This window comes from Mus caroli, chromosome 13 (genome assembly GCF_900094665.2).
Source record: "Mus caroli chromosome 13, CAROLI_EIJ_v1.1, whole genome shotgun sequence".
Classification (NCBI taxonomy): domain Eukaryota; kingdom Metazoa; phylum Chordata; class Mammalia; order Rodentia; family Muridae; genus Mus; species Mus caroli.
Window position 1 is genome coordinate 16,464,504 of NC_034582.1, and position 8,487 is coordinate 16,472,990.

Below are 8,487 nucleotides of genomic sequence, written 5' to 3' on the forward strand. Positions count from 1 at the left end.
GTCATTCTACTGAGCTAGTCTGCCTTTCTCTTAAGCGCCTCCAAACCCAAGAGGGCCCCTTGGCTCTCTTTCCTAGAATACTGTGTTACCTGTGCCTTGCAGCTGCTTCTCTGTTTTTCCTGCAAGCCCAAAGAGAAAATCCCTATCTGTTTTTAGGAGCTCCTTCTGTGAGACCCCAACTTAGAGCATTTCTCCCTAGAAGGTAAAGCCCCTGGACATTCCCCAAGCTTGTTTTCCCTGATCTCTAAAAATACAGTCAGAAAGAAGCTCTTTGTTCTCTATAGCCAGTAAAAAGCCTTTTTGTTTCTGAGCCTTACAGCCAGAGATGCGATAATTGTAATTTTACCAAGGACATCCGGGCAGAGAAGAACACTTCTCCCAACTCTTCCCAACTCTTCCCAACTCCTCCCAACTCCTCCCAATTCCTCAGCTAGCTGTTAAAAGCCCCCCTACTGTCGCAGCTTGGGGTTGAACTCCCCTGCCCTGCACGGTGGAAGGGTTCATCCTCAGCTAGCTGATAATAAAACCTCTTGCAGTTTGCATCAGGTGTGGTTGGGTCATTGGGGTGCTGGACAGCTCATCCCGGGACTTGAGTGGAGGCCCAACTTCCGGGGTCTTACACTTCCACAAAGGCTCTTCCAAGCCAAAAACCAGAGCTCTATCAAAGGTCCTTTGCTTGTAAAAGAAGTCTTTAGCTCTGTCCCTACACCCTTGGCAGGCTGAATCATGACACTGTTATTGTGGTGAGGCCGGTGCCCAGTCAGTAGGGCCTCACCATTTCACTTTTTTTTTTTTTAATCAAAGAGTAGTTGTGTTTGTGTTTTTGTTTTTTGTTTTTATAAAAACAGAAACTCCTAGTACCAATATGTACATTGTACACATTTAAATGACTCACAAGAATGAAGTTTTGTTTTTCTTATATAGTAAGATCATACCATCAAAAGATGTTCAAGAATTCTGCCTCCAAACGGCACACATGACTGCCATTTTAAACTGACCAAATTTCAAACCCTTTAACTTTTATGGTGGGCTAGGTCTAGGCCAAAGTCAGCTCTAGCTGACATTGCCTCAGGTTATAGAGCAAAGACAACAAGACCTCTACCAAGCAACTTGCCTTAAAATAGGCAGGAAGTCTCCATTCTTTATCATTCTACTCAATGGAGGCTCTTAGAGGCACACCGAACTGTCTCTCTTCAGGACATAACTAGCTAAGGGCATCTGACAACCTCAGTATCTTTTTAAGCTTTTACATGTTGCTAACAATTAGGTTTTCTATGTACAATAATCAAAAATCCTGGAACACTTGAGTTCCATCACCAACACCTGTGGAAGGAACTTAGTGATTTAACTTCAAACGTAAACACATTCTCAGACACAGAGGACCGCAGAGCCAACATTAAGGGTTTGAATGGTGGCTGGTCCTGAGGTAAAGAAAGACATTTTAAAATTACACTGATCCTACACATAGAAGTTTCAATATTCTGAGAGAATAGTTAAGAAAGGAGACTCCAGGTAGTTGAAATAGATCAATTGGAAGAGGATAATGATCTATAGGTCACTGGTTGAATTCCAGAAATTCAACTGATAACTATGAATTGATAACTATGCAGATAAATTGATAACTATGATGACTTTAACATTTGCATCTCATACCCAAAAGTATATACTATATAACTATAGTTTTTACTGGTTTGCAAACCCAATCAAAGTTATGTATGCTTTCTCCACTACTTTGGTTGCATGTCCTGCTAAGGCTTGTAAAGTCTTAAATAACATAGGGTAGGTTTTATTGAAAATATTAAACCTACAATATTACTAGCTTTGAAGAATAAGAAGTCCAATGTGCTATACACTGTTACAATTCCAATTTATTTCTACTATGATGTTGTGTGTGTGTGTATAGAAGAGGTGTTTTTACCAGAAGACTTGTGAACCAATTCATAGAAAAATAAGTATATAGTATAAGCATGGCAGGTTTGGCATTTGCAAAGAAGGTCTTTCAAACAAGCATCTTGGCTTTCCACTTGAAGCTCAGGGTGTGGATTCTCTTGCATTTAAATGTGTAATTTTCGACTTGTTCTGTGGATAGTTATAATACAGCACAGTCTCTTTCAGGGTGTTTTCTGACAATGCATTTCTTCCAGCAGCCCTTGCTTTTTATATTTCCATTGAACAAACGAGAAACAAAGCCTTCCGGGTGGGGAAAAGGGATGTTTCGTTCACTTTGTGCCTCGGTTGAAGGAATTCTAGAAGATATTAAGAGAATCCAGAATTGGATTCTTCGCCAGGCGCAATAGGAGATGCTTGCGACTCAAAGTTAGCTTCCTGTGGTCATTTAGAGCTTTTCCTGTATTCAAGGTCCTGTGTTGAAAGTATCTTGACACTTGAAATAAAGTTGGAGAGTTGAAATCATTTCTAGGGAATCACTAAAGAGGACTTTTCAGGAGCAGGGGGTGTAGCTCAGTGGTAGAGCGCATGCTTTGCATGCATGAGGCCCCGGGTTCGATCCCCGGCACCTCCACTTCCCTTTTGTCCTGTGTCAAACCTTTACAAGATACCTTGCCAGACTGCTTAAAACTGTTGGTGTTATTTGAGGATATCTCGCCAGGGAACTGTCAACGGATACAGAAGATAGTTCCTACCTGCTTAGCTGTTTAAACCTCTTGTCAGCCGAAAGCTGTCTTTGCCTGCTCCCAAGACAGCAAGATCTCCTTCCATTTTTCCTCAAGGTTTTAAGTTTATACCCATAATCCATTTAGATTTAATTCTCATATGAGATGTGGAGTTCATCCATTCATTCATATGCTCGGACGCACAAACTTTCCAGTACCATTTCTTAGAAGTCTATTTTCCCTGAACGGTGTTACTTCTGCCGCTCTGTATAAAAACAGTTAGGACTCTCTGTGGGAGTTTGCTCATTGTAGAGACACAGAGACACGGGATAGAATAGAACAGAAGAATCAACAGTCCTAGGAATTGCAGTTACATAATAGTAGATTATCTACCAATCAGGTAGATTGGTCCTGTGATACATTGCTTAGGAGAGGTTCAGCTATTATAATTGTATACACATTTATTAGAGTTGTTATGACTTTCTATACACATTTAAAAATCGTCTACTCTATATCTACAAAATATTTTGCTGGGATTAAAAAAAACATGGTTGTGGAGCTGGCTGGCTGGCTCAGTGATTAAAAACAAGTAAACAAACTAGTTGCTCTTTCAGAACCCAGGTTGAAGGCCCAGCCTCTACACAGCAGCTCACAGCCTTGTATAATTCCAGTTCCAGTGGGTCCAATGCCCTCTTCTGGCCTCTGTGGGTACCAGGAACATACATCCATGCAGGCAAAACACCCATGCACATCACGCGCACACACACACACACACACACACACACACACACACACACACTGCTGTTAGACAGAATGGTGGGCATTGAGCAGTCTATCATTGACACACACACCGGCCTCTTGTCGGACTTTAATAAGAATTTTATTAACTCTGCTTATGACGTTAACTTGCAAACTATGGACGTAGTGAGTCTATATATTGTCATACTGACATGCAAATGTGAACGGATACACCTGTGGCTTCTGTGTCCACCCCTTCCCTGCACATCTTACTCAGGTGCTGATAGGTGCTGAACCACTGAATCACAGCCCCCAGCCCCTATCAAAAGTCTTGGACTTGCTTTTCCTTTCAGAAATTTCATAGAATCGAGTCCTCAATGTGCTATACTTAGCTCTATTTTCAGTTCATTTTCTATCTTCCCACTTGTATCTACATTTCTCAGAAAAGTCACAAGTTCCTTAAAAAAAAAAAGTCCTGGCATTCCTTTTTGGAGTCTTTTCGACAGCTTCTTGGGTACTCCTGTAAGAAGGGAGAATATGAAGTTCCACTTAGGATGCTGTACTGGGGTCTGTCCTGGAGGTGTGCTGGGATCTGCTGCCTTGTAGGAGGCAACCATGAGGAGATTTTAAGGTCTTTCATACAGAACATCTCTCTGTGTCTAGACGAACAATTAAAAAATTAAAAAACAGAAATTCAAGAATCTAAACATTAGATGCCCAACCTTAAACAAAAAATGTAGACTACAATATAGAACAGTCAGGAGGACCGTGAGCGGGGGTGTAGCTCAGTGGTAGAGCGCGTGCTTAGCATGCACGAGGCCCTGGGTTCGATCCCCAGCACCTCCATTCTAGTAGCCTACTTCTAAGATCATAGTGCTGTCGTTAGGCCTTTTTTCCCTCGAGTCCGTGTTTCTCCCATTCACACTGATGTAAACTGTTCGCTATTTATTTATTTATTTCTTCTATGGCTCCTCGGGGTTTCTACAACAGGACTGCTTGTCCGCAAGGAAACGACTGGGAGGCCATGTGCTGAAAAGCAACTGCCAACTGAAGATTTCATGAAAGCATCGAAGCAGGAAGCATGCCACCCCAGAACTTGCATTCCCTTGTGGACTCATTTCTCATTATTATTAAGACACCGGGAAGAAAAGGGCCAAAAGAGGAGAGAAAGGCTTTTGTCAAATTCCTATGGACTTTATCCCCTCGCACGGCCCCCTGCTTTGCGACAATGAGCAGAAGAAAATCCCTCCCTCCTGTCCCCAACTTTGCTTTCCCCACCCACACCACACAGAATCTCGATACGTTTAAAAAGTCAACCTAACCAGTTGGCCCCGCACCCTGAGCCCGACTTTTCTTCCACCTGTCCCCTCCATTTCTCCTTCACCTGTAACCCACAGCGCGAACGAACAGGACTTCCGGACACAACCTTGACTCGGTGTACCAGTCTTTCCTCTGGGACACCAGTGTTTAGGGTGCCTTCCCAAGGAAAGATGTTTCCCATGTCAATTTTCTCCCCCGCCATAGGAAGAGCGGCTAGTCTTCTCAGCGCTGTGGCAGTAACTTTGAAATGAAAGGAAATATAAAAGACTCATGGGGCCATGTGAGGAAACCCGAAGTTTTAGAAATAGCAAGAAACATCCATTCTTTATACTTCTGAGCCAGCTGCGGTTGTAGAATCTGTTCGGGGGCTAGGGGTGAGGAGGTTATTGCAAACGTTTAAGTCACTTTGCAGTCCTCAGGATCTGAAATGTCACCTTCATATTTCTGTGTGGGTCTCAGAAGCAACTCAGAAGCGCAGGCCACAACTGGCGGTGGGGAGGGGGCGCGGGGGGGGGAGGATTCTTGTGCATCTGGTCTGCTCGCTGTCGCAGGGCAGGAGGGCGTGGGAGAGGGTAAAGTCTAAAGGAATTTTATAAAAGTCTTTTTCTCGTCTTTCTGCCTTTTTCTTCTCGGTGTCTTAATAATAATCAGACATGAGCACACAGAGGAACAGGACTTCTAGTTGTCCTCCTTCCTGCTTACAAGGTACCCCAGAGCGAAGGCTGTCCCCAGGTTGCTCCACCACAACCCCTTTTGGCATGATTGTGTGCAGAGACTGGTTCGGCATGAAGTAAAACTGGTGTTTGTTTTTCTCAGTTTAGAGAGTAGAGCAAGTGAGTGAGTGTGTAAGAAGCAAATGAGGTCCCGAGGTCCCGATCCTACTTGGAGTGTTTAACCCTGGGAGGGCATGCGGAGGACCAAGGCTTCAACTCCACAGGAGTGGCAAAGATTCCCCCTTATAGGTAAGGCTTAGGAGCTTGGCAAAGCCTTCCCTGGTCCTAGTGCAAATGTTGACAGTGTGCAGATACAGGTGTTACGACTGACCACAGTGTGTGCAAAAATTAGCAGATGCAGTTTCCTTCTCCAGGATGTTTACAGCCTCGTTACCTACAGTCTAGTAGCTAACTCTTCCCCCTGTACTGTATGTAATAAACTCATTGAAGTTTCTGGTTATTGAGAAGTAGGCGTGTTCGACCAAAGCAAGCACAGCCTAGGGGATCCCAGTTTTTCTGTCCATGTGTCTGTGTGTCTTTACTTCCTTGATCAGGTTGAGTCCCAGCCACTCAGGAATTGACATCTCAACTCATTTGTGTCAAAGTTCCCCAAAACATCTTTTCTGGTTCTGTTCTTTTGCACTGGTCGCTTAGCAGTTCTGATGGACTGAAAGCCAGAAGCTGTGGTGTGGGACATTGGTGTGACTGTATGGAATTCTGCAGTTCAACAAAAACTGGGGATTACCAGGAGCTACTCTGGACTTGGCATTGTCTATGCTGAGGCCTCAAGATTCCAAGCATTCAGTTATTCTCTTTTCTTGGACAGATTGTCCACAATATTGGTTCTCTGGGACTTACTGTGGTTTGCTTTTGGAATCTTAACCCTCATAACATAATCTAACCCAATCTTAACAGCTTGGAAGATACAGCAGATTGCACCACACCAAAATGGGGAAACTATGTACAGGGACCTCTTCCTGAGGCAGGCAGATCTCTATGAGTTCAAGACCAGGCTGGCTTAAAAAAAAAATGCTGTCACAACTTGGCAGAATGCAAGATAAGCCAAGGGAACCCCAAGGGAATTCTCTCTGCTTTAAATTCTCTATGATGAGACTAGAGGAAAATGAAAACTCATTCTCTTTGTCCTTGCTCCCAAATTTAATTAGCAGAATAATCACAAACTGACCTCTGGCAAGAGTATACAGAGGAGGTCCAGTAGAGAGCTCTATGGCTTTGTAGACTAAAGCTCTGTCTAGAGATGGGCTGTGTGGCACGTCCCTTTGTTATCATAGGAAATGAACCAAGGACCTCACTCACCCTGACTGAGATCCTGGGTTCTCTCTCTCTCTCTGCCTGTCTTCTTTCTCTCTCTCCCTCCCTCCCTCTCTCTCTCTCTCTTTCTTTCTTTCCTTCTTTCTTTTCTATTCTCTAGGAAACTGTGTACTGATGGTGGAGGGCACAAGCCCCACCGGTGCTGATGCACCCAGACTTACAGCCTCCAGGAACTAGAGTGAAATAAATGCATTCAAAGACTGTCAAGTGATGGATTTGCTTGGCGTATCAGCGAGGAAAAATATGGTTCAAGACAATTTAAAGATGAGAACCTTGGACGTTTTATTGAGTTATATGGAGAAAGAAAAGCAACAAGGAGTCCAAGATCACTTGACTCCCTGGATGCTTAGCCTGCAATATACCTCTGAGCCATACAGTCACCTTGATGCTATTTAGCAGCAAATGTGATTGGCTTCATTTCTGGTTATTCTCAGGCCAAACAGGAAGGATTTGGATTCCCGATTTTCAAAATATCCAGACGCGATCCTTTTTCCACCTGCAAGCAGCCATTGGTTCTGAATGCTATCTTAGAAGGGCTGGTTCTTCCTCCCACTCCGGCAGGCAGTCCGTGCCAAGGTCTGCTCCTGTGATTCTTTGAGATCCTCCCCCCCCAACCCCCCACACCCCAGGAAAAATACCAGAATGTGCTCTGTTACAATTGTTTTTCTTTCAGTTCCCTTTAATTCCGTTTACAAGACTGTCAGCAAGACAAAAGATAAGAGGGAAACAACACAGAGTTTATCCACCATTGTGTAGCAAACTACTGAAAATTGAGGGACTAAAACCAAACACTTGTTTCATTTGCTCACAACAATCTGAGTTTAAATTTGGGGCATGGCCACACTGAGCATTTTCTCTGGATTAGGCTTCACTCATGGGGTTGAAGCCCAGGGCTGCCCTGTGGTGTTTACTATGCCTCTTTTTACTCTGTCTTGGGTTTGCCTCCGTTGATGGTCACCTACCATTGAGACTTGCTTTGAGGATGCTACTTACTCAAGAGCCAAATCACACTTGGTGAACAAACTGCGGATGTTAAAAAAAAAATAATTAAACACTGGAAATTTCTTTTACTCAGAAATAAGAGACTGAGAGGGGAAGGGCTGGGAACCTTGGAAGGCTCTCCTACTTGAGTTTCTGAGAGGATCTGAGGCAGTCTTTGGTCTAGAGCTAAATTCAGTGAAGGGGTGGGGGATGGGAGGTGAGGTGTGGGGAGGGGAGGAGAACCTGAGAAAGAACTCAATTTTTGTTTGAGTGACTAAGAACTGGTACTTCCACTTAGTTCTGGGTACGTTGGGCCGGCACACACGCTGCGGGCCCCAATCGTATTAAATCATCATTCATAGTATTTCTCTACAAGTTTCTTGGCATTTCACTAAAATCCACGTGCAGGGTCCACAGACCCTTTCTGAGTTTGAGGTACTCATTTTTGTTCTTTAGAGAAAATCACGACTAAAAAAATTAGGGTAATGATGAGTGAGAAAACTCCAGTGGAAGAGCTGATTTTGAAAAAAATTAACAACCATCTCCCTCCTCCAATAAAATAATAATAATAATAATAATAATAATAATAATAATAATAATAATAATAATAATAAAAAAGCCTGGATGCACACACAGGTCTGTCTTTACTTCTTTCTGGCAGAGTTGGGTTAAGACCATGCTTTGCAAAGGTTTGGTTGATAATGGTAACAGATACAGTAGGGTACTACTGTGGGTCTGCTTAGTAACAAAACTGTCAAAACCTCAACCCTTAAAGGTTGACAGGCTCTTAA

General features: G+C 43.4%; 2 non-coding genes across 2 annotated transcripts; both read left to right on the plus strand.

Moving 5' to 3' along the window:
* The first annotated feature begins 2,449 nt into the window (after nucleotides 1-2,449).
* Nucleotides 2,450-2,521, plus strand: Trnaa-ugc. Its single transcript has one exon. It is a non-coding gene; the product is annotated as a tRNA-Ala (tRNA).
* Nucleotides 2,522-4,124: 1,603 nt separating this feature from the next.
* Trnaa-agc lies at nucleotides 4,125-4,196 on the plus strand. Its single transcript has one exon. It is a non-coding gene; the product is annotated as a tRNA-Ala (tRNA).
* Nucleotides 4,197-8,487: the final 4,291 nt, after the last annotated feature.